At 32.5% G+C, this 13,961-nt stretch overlaps 1 pseudogene; it reads right to left on the bottom strand.

Moving 5' to 3' along the window:
- Positions 1-2,397: 2,397 nt before the first annotated feature.
- Positions 2,398-4,073, bottom strand: LOC135320336 (heat shock transcription factor, Y-linked-like; annotated as a pseudogene).
- Between the last annotated feature and the right edge of the window lie 9,888 nt (positions 4,074-13,961).

The following is a 13,961-nucleotide window of genomic DNA, read 5'->3' as shown; positions in this document are numbered from 1 at the left end:
GCTCAATGAAACTCTTAATTCACAGAGATCCTGCCAGATGCAGAATAATAATTCACTGATGACTCAACTAAGACATAGTTACTACTTAACAATCCATCTTCACACACACACAAGTAGTAGACAGATTTGTATTATTTACTGGGAAGAATTCAGTGGGCAGTTTTCAGAGTATAGTTTTCAATGTACCAGCCAACTTTTTTCCTATTGCAAATAGTCTAGATCTTCCCAGGTAAAAAATACAGATGGACAAACAATATTCTTCTTTAGGATTTCTAATTTTGAAAGTAAACTGTACATTTTGACTTATTAGTATAGAACTTTGTTAAGATGATCACGGTAAGACACACTGTCTGATAAGAGAGCTGGAAACTAGCTGCTAAACCACCCCATCTGAACCCCAGACTGCTAATGTAAACAACAACATAGCCACCATGAGATTTGAGCTGGCAAACTTAAAAGCTTCATGTTTCTGTTGTAGGAACAACCACTGCTGTCCAGAAACAGTTCTCCTGCTGCAAGTGGGCTCTTTTCTTCTCTTGGTAAACGTCATATAGGTGGGATGTGGCTAGAGCTTACTTTGTCCATTTGCCCATTCTCCAGGTTATCAAAGGCTATCTTCATAATGGTGACACATTTTCAGGACTGAATATTGCCATTATAGTATTATTAGCTGACACTGGCTGCATGATTGTGAGCAGAAGCCTTAAGCTCCCTGACCTTGCCTACAATTTTTACAGCATTTCAGGGAATTTCACATTCTGAAAATGCTTCACATTTTATTTTAATTTAATGGAAAATAGTCAGTCTTCCATGAATATTTTATATTTCCTACTATCTGCAGAAATTTGGTATTCTTGCATTTGGACAAATTTTTAATTCTACCAACCTCAACTCTTTCTAGTCCACACATTTTAGATTGCAATTTGACTACTGAAAATGACCAACCCAAGTAAGGGTCTAGTATCTCTTAGATACTTCCTATGTGAAAGTTAGAAGGGGCAGAATTTATGTGGGGTGTATAAACCTAATTTAAATGTTTGTGATGACACTATCCCTTCTGGACAAAGCTATGATTCTAAGAAGTAAATTAATTAGTAGACAATATAGTTATTATTATGGGGATGAGAATCATTTATTTTGGGTTGGGTGGGTGAGGAAGAGACAGGAATATATCCAGCAAATGAGAATGGAATGCTTCAGTCCCCTGGAGGCATGAATTAAGAAGAAAATTTAACTTTGTCTCCTGTACATACCTCCACTTTCTGTATTGTGTGACTAGTCCTTGGGTTATGAAAAGAGCTACTTTGTGGTGAAGAGTAAAGACCATAATGAAATAATTTGAAAACCATGAGAGTTTTGTTGTTTCAGAAAGTAGATTTTGCTTAAAGTCAACATGTATTTTTCATTCACTAAATACTAAAATGCATCCTGTGGCATGTGCTGTGCTTACTGTGCTTGTACCCAAGATAGACAAGGAAAGGGGGATAGACAGAAAACATCTGGAGGAGGTGGTTTCTGTGGTGAGACTGGGAAAGTCTAAGTAGGTAAAAGGAGAACATCCAAAGTCCAAGGATGAGCTGGAACAAAAGTTGTGAGTTTGGAGTTAACATGGTTGACAAGCATTTACCTGGATGTATCTCCAGATACAGTGAAACATAAAGATATGCCAAGGTAGTCAGTTGCCAGATCTATAAATAAATGACTAAACAATGTTGAATTTGTGGGCTTAGATTTGGAAAGGCATTAAGTGTCATCCTGAGGATGTAAGCTTGTCTTTGGCTGCAACATAAAAGCAACATAAATTATTCACCAGAAAATATAGTGTAGACTCCTGAGGGGAGGAAATGAAAGCACAAATTGGAATGCTTTGAGAACAGCACAAAGAAGACCATAGATAAAATTACTTCTTAAATTCTACCACATGCTGAATGTGCCATCTGAGACTACATCATGTGAACTTTATTATTCCAGGGATGACATAATAGAGACCATGATCCCTGGGCCGGTTCCAGCATTTATCTCCTGTTCCAACAATTCCTACCTTAACACTTTTAATGCTTTCCAGGATGAACCAGAAGCCAATTAGTAATTTTCCCTCTCTAAATATTTTAGTCTTTTCCCAAATTCTTCCATTTTCTCTTCTTCTTTACAAGAGATTATTCAAATTTACTCCCATATTGTTCCATCAGATGATCATATCAATCAAATATCTCTTTTTTTCTTTAAATGGTAACTTAGTCTCCCACTTTACTCAACTCTACTTTAAAAAAAACAAGGAAACACAGTTACACATATATGTTTATTGTTCAAATAATAAAATTGCAGATATTTGTTGACATTTGCCAACATCAATTTTAATCTTTGTTATCCTGCATAAACTCTTTGTCCTCTGGTAGATCAGTTATAATTAGGATGACGTTCATAAACTGCAGTTGGCTGATGAGTTGGCCATGAAAGAGAGTTAGCTGATATCAGCTATCACTGGCACTTGAAACCGTGGGTTGCTCTGTGCTTGAAGTTTAGAAAAAGGACCTTCATTGGCCAATATGTGGTTATATCTATTTGGAAAAGTAGAAGGCTCCACCATCAGTCCAAGATAATTGCTCTGTATGGGAGATAAGCTGCTGTACTGAGAATTAGAAGTTTTAGTTGTAATGAAATTCACAACACGGTCATTTGCTTCAGTGTAGCTTCTTTGTGAGTGCACGTGGAAAGTGGTCAACTGATTTAAAATAGCGCATTGATCCATTGCAATTTCTTCTGGTGGTCAAACTGACATTGATGATGCAGGAGAAAAATCACCTCTCATCGGGGTATTTGTATCACAAATTATGTGGCTAGTAGAGGGCTTTCTTATTAGAGGCATGTTTAAATTTCAGAAGGTAAAATTGCACTTTCTCCAACAGTGTTAGCCACAAAACCAGAATTAAGATTATCCAAATTACCCCCTGCTTTAAAGTGCTTCTTGTTGAAATCTTGAGCCAATGAAGATACCAGAGACGCATTTTTAATCCCAACTTTTCTTTTTATTCTCACTAAAAGCTGGGGACAGCCTCATTTAAAGTTTGGATTATGATAGAACAGCAGCTACAAACAAAGGAGAAAGATTTTAGTAATAGTTTCAACCAATATACAACACTAAAATAAGCCTAATGTATAAAACCTCATATTTCACACTTACTATACAAAGATAATATCATCAAAATATGAACACTCCTGACAATTTTTTGAAATTCCTTATTTGGAAAATGCACATTTAAATAGTATAGTCATCAAATTAAAAATGTTAGCATTTGCAGTAATGGTGAATGCCCATTTTTTAAAAGCAGCTTTAATACCTTTATTTAGATTTCTGATACGATTCATAGTTGCTAGAAAAGTATCTCATAATCTTAAATACTTAATGCAATGTACTCATTTTAGAAAAAATAAAGAATTTTAGCCTTAGTTGTTTTATACAATTTTCAAGATCTAGCTTTACATGTGTATTACCATAGATTGATGTACAAAATAAAATTTTCTATATAAGTTACAAAGTGGTGACTAAAATTTCTGAATACCTTGTTTAAAACAGAGATTTCTTTTTCTTCTGCCAGAAATTCAGCTAGACAAGTAGATCTTTGAAAATTCTGCCACAATTTACTAAACCCATAAAGGTTAAGCTGTCTAAGTAAGCTTTTCATACTTCCAGTTTCAAATATTCTGAAAGGGGCCTTTCTTTCCAAAACATCCTTCTTAAAGACAACTTCATCGATCACTATGGAAGTTCCATTATCATCCTACCAGATGGATTGAAATTGGTCACTCCCTACCATTTTCCAGAGTTTTCTTGGAAATGTCAGAGAACGAAAATAATTATCTTCATCTGGTTCAGAGACACAATGTGTGTAACATGGTCTTTTTCTCAAGGATTCTTCACAAAAAGTCTAAGAAGCATTTTCTTCAATCATAGACCACATGTCCAAGTCCCCAGAGAATGTTTGATCACATAACAGAGATCTACTGGACTTTCCTGAATCCGTTGGTCCATATTTAGGAGACTCATCTTGAATTTCTGAAGAAACATGTCCCATCTCAAATAACTTTTTCTACAGCTCCTTTTCTAATCTGCATGATTTTGAGCACTGCAGCTTCAAATGCTGCTTTGGCAGGCCTGCACACATAAACTGCTAGGCCATCAAGTGGTTCTCAACCTGAGAAGCTGTGACATCACAAAGTGACTGGTCTCCTAGCAAAGCAAATGTAACTTTCAGCCAGTGTTTACTTCTCATTCATCCAGTTAAAATGAAACATATAGGATGTTTATTTTTACAGTGTGATCTGCAAATATTATTCCCACAAAATCTTTTTAAATAAATTAAATTTGGTGTCTATGAAATAAAACCAATCTCCTTCCTTTTGTACACAAATTTATACCAGATTGGTGAACAGAGTATAAATAATGCACTAAATAAATAAAGAAATTTTAAAGTTTTGGAATTTAAATTGAAATTTGTGTAAAACCTGTACAAAAATGATATAACTATTTCATTATCATTTGTAAATAAAATTAAAAAAAATTTGTTTGGATATGTAAGTAGTTATTTATCTGTGTGCTTTATATTAAGTAGCTCTATATCCAAAAAATGGGCAGAATAAATATCAGTTTTTTTGGTATGTTTATAAATAAATGGTAAATATTTATAAAATAAAATTAGATTAAAATAATCAAACTAATTTAAGAAATCCCAAAGGGGGGGGTTTTTTTCAATTGTAATTCAGCATTATAAGTAAAATGAATCTAATTTAATATTCTAATTTAAAATTACAAAAGAGAAAATCTTATTGTATACTTGCAAATGTTTATTTTTGACATTCTTTCATTCAGAGGTTTTTCAGTCCCTACAAAGTATAAATTTTCTAGTCATCTTTATAGTCCACACTTTGTGGCTCCTGTTAAATGTTCCAAAATGATGTTGATAAATAAACTTATGTACAAGTTACTGGGTTCCATACCCAGTGCCTCCATTAAGGGGCAAACAAACAAACAAACAAACAAATAACATTATATGTGTGTTGGTGTGGAAAAGACCAGCTAAATACTTTTAAGGAAGCAATTTGTTTCTCAGTCATGAAACAGTTGGCATTCTTAGTATAATATGGCATTTTAAGGCAAGTATTCTGTGCTCTTATTGTAAATAATAGCTACGTTCTCTATCAGTAAACTGTAGTAAATCGAGTTCTACCAAAAATTATATTCTTTATTTAGAAGTAACTTCCATTAAACATAAGCCAAATTCAAAACGAGACATAAAATTTTTAAATAAATAAATGTACACTCAAGTTACAATGTAATTTTTTCTTCAGGATATGTATATTCCATTCTAAATAAATATTAGAAACCTGAATTCATGACATATTATAAGTATTATAAACTATAGTTAAGTGGGATTTCGTCCTGATTCATTAATATTATTTAACACATACAAATCAATAAATGTGATACTATCCCTGAAAAAAACAAAGAATACAAAAATAATAATCTCAATAGATGAAGGAAAATTATTGACAGAACTTAACTACTTTTTTATGAAAAAATTCTTAACAAATTCGCTCTAGGTATAATGTAACTAAACATAATAAAAGCCATAAATGAAAAAAAAGGCCATGACTAACATCAAGCTCAATGTTAACATACAGGAACGTTTTCCTCTGGATCAGTAATAAGAAAAAGTAGCTCATTCTCACAAGTCATAAATTACACTACTAGAAGTCCTAGACAGAACAACTAGTCAAGAAAATAACATAAAAGGCGTCCAACATTTAAAAAACAGTAAAACTTTTATGGATGACATAATTTCACATAGATAGAAAACTCCATAGAATCCTCAAGGGACTGTTAGAAATAATGAACAAACTTATTAAACTTGCAGAATACAAAATCAAAATACAAAAATCAGTTGCACTTTTATATACTAACAACACATTATCAGAAAGAGAAATTAGGAAAACAATTGTGTGTACGATTATATCAAAAAGGATAAAAAAGGAATAAATTTAATAAGTGAAATAAAAGAGGTAAACATAAATCTATTAGTAACAGGTGCAAGAAATATAAGTAAACATAATAAATAGAAAGATATTCTGTGCTCATGGATTGTATGCAATGTGAGGAAATATCCTAATATATATTTTACACTATCAATCTTCCCAGCACTGCTTATTGAGGACAATGCCTTTTCATCATTTTATGATCTTCCTTCCTTTCTTATGGGTTAATTTATCATAGGTGTTAGTGATTATATCTGCTTACTCTATTCTCTCCTATTGGTGTAAGTTTTTAGCCAGTATCATGTTGTTTTAATTACTAAAGCTTTGTAGTACTGTTTAAAATCAGAGAAATTTACACAATTAGACGTAATAAATTTTTCAAAATTATATTCACAACTAATGATTTTTGTGGTTACATATAAATTATGAAATTATTGTTCTATTTAATTGAAAATTCTCATGGGTATTTTGATATGAATCACACTAAATTTAGATTGCTGTGGGTAGTATGGTTGTTTTAACCATATTGTTTCACAACAATAACATAAGAGATCTTTTCACTTCTTTGGATCAGTTTTAATTTCCTTCATCTATGTTTTCTATTATTTAATGTATAGGTTTTCACCTTATTTGTTAACTTCATTACTAGGTATTCTTTACATATATATATAATTATATACATAAAATTTTTAACACGTTTCCTACACACATACAGCAGTCAGAAGGCAGTGGCAAGACATATTCAAAGTCCTGAATGAAAGGAAGCTGTAATTTAGGATAATTTATCAAGCAAGGCTATCCCTTGGAATAGAAGGAGAGATAAATAAATTCCACACAAACAAATACTAATAGAACATAGCAACAGAAAGAAAATAATGAAAGATCTCCTTTAAATACAAAAGAAGCAGGATGCTATATAAAGGAGAAAAGCATAATTAGACAGGCTATAGCCACAATGACTTACAACAGAATAAACATGATGTTGTAAAGCAGGACATCAAAGTTTTTAAGGGTCAGAGAGGTAAACAGGACAATAGAGAGTATTTACTTCTTGTTTCTGTTCTCTGTAGAATGGGTTAGAATTTTTATTACTATCACTTAAAATAAACAGATATATTAATGGGCCCATATACATACAAAAATGTTAAGTATAAGTCAAAAGCTTACAATGAACTCACAAAACCAAAAAGAAACCAAGATAATAAAAGAAAGTTTTCAAGCCACCAAAAGAAAAGGAAATGAACAAAATGAAATACCAAATCAACTGGAAACTGAAGTTCAAAATGGAAATAAACACCCATCTATCAATAATTATCACAAATGTTAATAGAATAAGTGCTTCAATCAAAAGATCTATATTGTCAGATGGGATAATATAACAAGACCCTACATTATGAAGCATACAAAGACCCACTTTAGGGAGAGGAACACACATCAATTGAATGTCAGAGGATGGAAAAATATATTCCGGCATATGGACATGACAAGAAAGCAGGATTAGCAGTACTGATTTCACACAAAATAGACTTGAAACAAAGGCCATAAAGAAAGATAAACAAGGACATGCTATAATGATAAAGTGATGAACAAAAAATTAGGGTATTATACACTTTAAGATATATGCACTCAATATTGGAGCACCTAAATACATAAAGCAAACACTAATAGATAAACAGGGAGAAACTGATGGGAAAACAGTCATAGTAGGAGACTATAACACCACATTACCATCATTGGAGTTGTCTTTCAGACAGAAAATTAATAAGGGAAGAAAGACACTAAAACATAAAATAAAATATTAGGACTTGGTTGATATTTTCAAAACAGTACAACTCCCCAAAACAGAATATACATTATTTTCCAGTGCACATGGAAAATATTCTAGGAAAGATTATGTACTCAGGCACAGAAGAAGCCTCAAAAATTTAAGAGAATAAAAATTACTTCAAGCATCTTTCCTGAATATAATACCATGAAACTGGAATTAATCATAGAAAAACAGGGAGAAAAAAATGACACCATGTGGATTAAACAAAATGATACTAAAACAATTAGGGGGGTGTTGAAGTTAAAGAAGAAATTAAAAAGTATCTTGAGAAAAATGATAAAAAAAAAAACACTACACAAAGTCTATGGAATATAGTTAAAGCACGCTTAAGAGGGAAGTTCATAGTGACAAGGCCCTCCTCAAAGTAGAAGAGTAATTTCAAATAAATAATCTAACATTGTATGTAAAATAATCATGAAAAGAAGAGCAAACAAAACCAAAAGTCAGCAGAAAGAGGGAAATAATAATGATCAAGGATGAAAGAATTCATATAGAGACTAAAAAGTAGAAAAAAATTAAAACTCTTTTTGAAATAGCAAACAAATTTGACAAAACTCTGGAAAGGAACACCAACAAGAAAAGAGAGAGAACACAAGAAATATATGAAATGAAAATGGAGAATCTACAAAGAGTACAGCAAATTTGCAAAATTTCATAAGGGACTACCATGAACAACTGTATGGAAACAAACTGTATAACCTAGAAGAAATGAAGAAGTTTCTGGAAACATTCAGCCCACCAATATTGCATCAAGAAGAAATGGACCATTTTAACACACAGATCACCAGAAATGGAATAGAATTATCAATAAAATAAAAAAAATCTCTGCAAACAAAATTTCAGAACCAAATGGCTTCACTGGGGAATCTGACCAAACATACAAAGGAAAATCCATGCCAGTCCTCCTCAAACTCTTCCAAAATATTTATATGGAGAGAGTACTCCCAAACTCACACCATAAGGCCAACATCAACCTGATACCAAAACCAGACAAAGACACTAACCTAAAAGAAAATTATAGGCCAATATCATTGATAAACACAGATGTAAAAGTCCTTAAGAAATTATTAACAAACAGAATACAACAGCATGTTAAAAAAGATCATACATCATGATCAACTTAGGTTCATCCCAGGAACACAAGGATGGTTTAACAAATGCAAATCAATCAATCAATTGTGATACACCATATCAACAAAAGAGAGGACAAAAACTACATGATCATCTCAGTAGATATAGAAAAAGCATTTGATAAAATTTAACACCTATTTGCAATAAAAATTCTTATCCCAGTGCGCATAGAGGGACCATTATCAACATAATGAAAGCTATTTATGACAAACATATAGCCAGCAAAATACTCAGGGGTGAAAAATTGAAACACTTCCCACAAATATCTGAGACAAGACAAGGTTGCCCATCCTCACAATTTCTATTCAATATAGTCTTGGAAATCCTAGCCACAATGATCAGGCAAGAAAAAGAAATAAAAGGATTCAGACTGGAAAACAAGAGGTAAAATTGTCACGGTATGCAGATATGACACTATACATAGGAAACTGTAAAAGCCTCACAAAATATTACTTAGGCTAATAAAGGTATTGGGCAAGGTAGCCAGAATAATGTACAAAAATCAATTGCATTTCTTTACACTACCAGTGAATCAACAGGAAAACAAAGTATACAAACAACCACTTTTATAACTGCACCCAAACGTATAAAATGCTTAGGAATAAATCTGACCAAGGAGGTGAATGACTTATACATGGGGAACTAGAAAACATTGATTGAGGAAATTAAAAAAGATTTTAAGAATTGAAAAGATATCCAATGGTCTTGTAAAGGAAGAGACAATATTTTTAAAATAGCCATACTGCCCAAGGCAGTTAACAGAATTAATGCGAGTTCCTATCAAATTATGCAAAACTTCTTTTTAGGACTGGAACAAATGATCCTAATATTTATATACAATCAGAAAAGATTCATAATTTCCAAAGCAATATAGAAGAAAAAGAAAAAGGCGGAGGAATAAACAGCCTGGTCTCCATACACTATTGCAGAAATAGAAGTAAATCTACATGACATGATATTGGTACAGAAACAGGCATATGGACCAATGGAACAGAATACAGAGCCTAGGAATAAATCTACAGGCTTATGCTCAAATAATCTTTGACAAAGTAGCCAAAAATATGACACAGAAAAGACCATCTCTTCACCAACTGGTGTTGGGAAAACTAGATAGCAGCATGCAGAGCAATGAAATTAGAACAATCCTTCACTCCATACACAAGAATAAACTCAAAATGTTTTGAAGACTTAAATGTAAGGCAAGACACAGTAAATCTCCTAGACGAAAATATAGGCAAAACACTCTGAGATAAATCTCAGCAATGATCTCCTATAACAGCCTACCCAGGTGATGGATATAAGAGAAAAATTAATAAATTGGACCTAGTTAAACTTATCAGATTTTGCACAACACATGGAGCCATGAAACAATGCAAAATGACAACCTACAGGATGAAAGAAAATATTTAGAAGTGATGCAACTGGCAAAGGCTTAGTATCCAAAACATAAAGGGTTCATACAAAATTATGATAATAAAAAAAAAGAAAAACAATCTGAAAATGGGTAGAAACCTTAAATAAGCAATTCTCCAACAAAGACATACAAATGCCAAACAGATATATGAAAAAAAAAAGGTTCACTCTCATTAATTATCAGAGAAATGCAAATAAAAACTGTCATGTTGTATCACCTCACAAAAGTCAGAAAGGCCATCATTCAAAAGTTAACAAACAATAAATCCTGGGGAAGCTGTGGAGAAAGGGATCCCTCCTAAACTGTTGGTAAGAATGTAGGTTGATGCTGTCATTGTGGAAAACAGGATGGGGATTCCTTAAAAGACTGAAAATAGACTTAATGTACAATCCAGCAATCCCACTTCTGGGTATATATCAAAGAGAACCCTTATTCCAAAAGACAACTGCACCCCAATGTTCATAGCAGCACTATATACAACACCCACGACATGGAAGCAACCTAATTGTCCATCAACAGATGACAAGGTACAGGACTTATGGCATATTTACACAATGGAAGAATACTCTGTCATAAAAAATGATAAAACAATGACATTTGCCGCAAAATGGGTGTCCCCAAAAAGTGTCATTGTAATTGAAGTAAGCCAGAAAGAGAAAGAAAAATAACACATGACGTGACATATATGGAACCTTAAAAAAAAAGTTCGATGAGGGCACTATGATTTCCTCTACAAAACTGAAACACACTCGCAGATCTACTAAATATTCTTATGGTTCATGTGGAAAGGTGCTGGGGGAGGATATATTTGGAAGCTGTAGGTTTATACATGTTATCCACTATATAAAAAATTTGATATATTAAAATGTTCTTTTGTATGACACAGGGCAGTATGTTAAATATCGTGAAGTAACCTTTAATAGAAACACAAATGTATGCATGAACTTTGACACTGTGCTATAGACCACATATTGACACGTTGTAAATGGCAGTACTTCAATGATAAATAAACGACTAAATAAGTAAATAAGCAAATTAATAAGTAAATAAGTAAATAAAGTAAATAAATAAATTAATTAATAATAATAATATTTAATAATAAAATAATACAAAGATTCACACTACATAACTTTACAACTCAAGAATCTAGGAGGAAAAGAAAGAATAAGGAAGAAAACTGAATGAATCTGAGTAAGGCAAATAACAAAAGAAACAATGGAAATGATAAAAAAAAGCATAATTCTGTTTCTTTTAAACATAGTGTTGACAAACGTTTAGTTTAACGAAGAAAATACAGACTCAAATAAAATTAGAAATAAAAGAGAATGTATTACCACTGATGTTACAGAGATACATAGGATCATAAGAAATTACCAGTAGCCAAAAGTTTGAATGACCTAGAACAAAAGACAAATTCCCAGAAACATATGTCTTCCAAAACTGAATCAAGAAGAAATTAGAAACTTATAGAGCAAAAGTGTGTATCAGAAAATAAGTAATCCAAACCTACCAAAACAGAAATTATTTACAGGATGAATTTACTAGTGAATTCTGTCATACATTTGAAGACAATTTTTCAACAATTCTTTCCCAAATCTTCCAAAAATTTGAACGGGTGAAAATTCCATACTGGTTTTATGATGCCAGCTTTATTTGCAAAACAAAGCTGGAAAGGACGTTATATGCAAAGTATAGGATAATATCCCTGATGAACGTATGTGCCAAAATTCTCAACAAAACACAAGGAAAATGAATTCAACAACACATTTAATGTATCATATACTATGAGTAAAGGGATTTATCCCTGGGTTTAAGGATACTTCAAAATATTCAAACCAATAAAGATAACATGCCACACTAATAGAATCAGAAATAAAAATCACACAAACATCTCAATAGGTGCAGAAAGAGCTTTGAATATAATACAACATCCTTTTATGATTCTCCCAACAAATTAAATTAACCCTGTCAGAGGTACCATACCATATACACACAAACACTGTGTGGAGAGAAGTGAAGCAGTTCTCTATTTATTGATTCTTAGAAAAAGGGTTTATATATCTCATGCCCAATGCCTCACATATCATCTAAGTTTTAACAATGTTAATAATCTGAAGCTATTAATGTCCCCATGCTCCTGCAGTAACACAGGATGTTAAATGATCAAGGATTGATTTAAAGTTCACCATGAAACTTCATTAAATAGGCCATCTCTTATCCAGCCAGCTGTGCCTGTCTTGGGATGTCCTCCTCTGAGGATCTTACCCATTACTGGCTATTCAGCCATCCATAATGGATACATTGAGTAGGTCATTTCTTATCCAGCCTGAATATGTGACATTACTAATAGCTTTTTTATCAGTTCAGAGTATGGGCTTATTCTCTAGAGCCTTCACACAGGGGCCTTCAAACCCAAAATCCCTTGACAGAAAAGTGGATGAAGAAAATTTGATGTATATATACATACAATATAATTGTATTCGCATTCCATACAATATAATTCCATTCGCGTTGATTCGCAATCAATAATTCGCATTCCTATCAACAGTGTCCATGGTGTTCCTTTTTCTCCACCAACATCTATTTCTTTTCTTTTTGATGAGAGCCTTCTGACAATGTGTGAGGTCTTCTCTCATTTTTGGTTTATTACTTTCCTAATAATTTATAAATCTGAACATATTTTCATGCATCATTTAGCCAACTCTATGTTTTCTATGGAAAATTGAGTCAGATCTATCTATTCAGTTCCTATGGACTGTTTTTAATTGGATTGTTTGGTCTTTTTTGTTGTTGTTGTGGGATATGAGTTTGCCATGTATTTTGGATATTAACAATTAATTCTAAAATATCACTAGCAAATATATTCTCCCATTGTGTTGGTTGACTTCATTTTATTGATCATTTCCTCTGCAGTGTAAATCTCTTTAGAGTGATACAATCATATTTCTTTAATTTTGCTTCTGCTTCCCTTGCCAGAGGAGACATATGTAGAATCCAATTAAGTCCAATGTCAGAGTGTACTTCTTATGTTTTACTCTAGGATTCTTTGTCTTCGGGTTTTATATGATTTTTATGCCCGGGAGTGGGATTGCTGTGTCATAAGATAGGTCTATTTTGATTTTTAAAGGAACTTCCATACTGTTTCCAAAGTGGTTGCACCAATTTTCATTCTCAACAACAGTGTAGGAGAGTTCCTTTTCCTCCACAACCTCCCCAGCCTTCATTACTTGTAGACATTTTGATGGCAGCCCTTCTCATTAGTGATAGGTAAAACGTTATTTTATTTTTGTCTTGCCTTTGTATAATGATTAGTAATGTGAGCATGATTTTATATTACTGTTTTTCATCTGTGTGTCTTCTTTAGGGAATTGTCTTGTGCTCATTTTCTGGCTGATTTGTTTGTAAATTTTTGAAATGGAGTTGTATGAACAATTTATGTAGTTTAGAAATTAGCCTTTTGTTGATTGCATTGTTTCCAAATATTTTCTTCCATTTGGAAATTGATCTTTACATTTTGTTTATTTTGCTGTGTTGAAGCATTTAAGTTAATTAGGACCT

Source organism: Camelus dromedarius, chromosome Y (assembly GCF_036321535.1).
Source record: "Camelus dromedarius isolate mCamDro1 chromosome Y, mCamDro1.pat, whole genome shotgun sequence".
Taxonomy (NCBI): domain Eukaryota; kingdom Metazoa; phylum Chordata; class Mammalia; order Artiodactyla; family Camelidae; genus Camelus; species Camelus dromedarius.
This window is presented reverse-complemented; position numbering and strand designations above follow the sequence as displayed.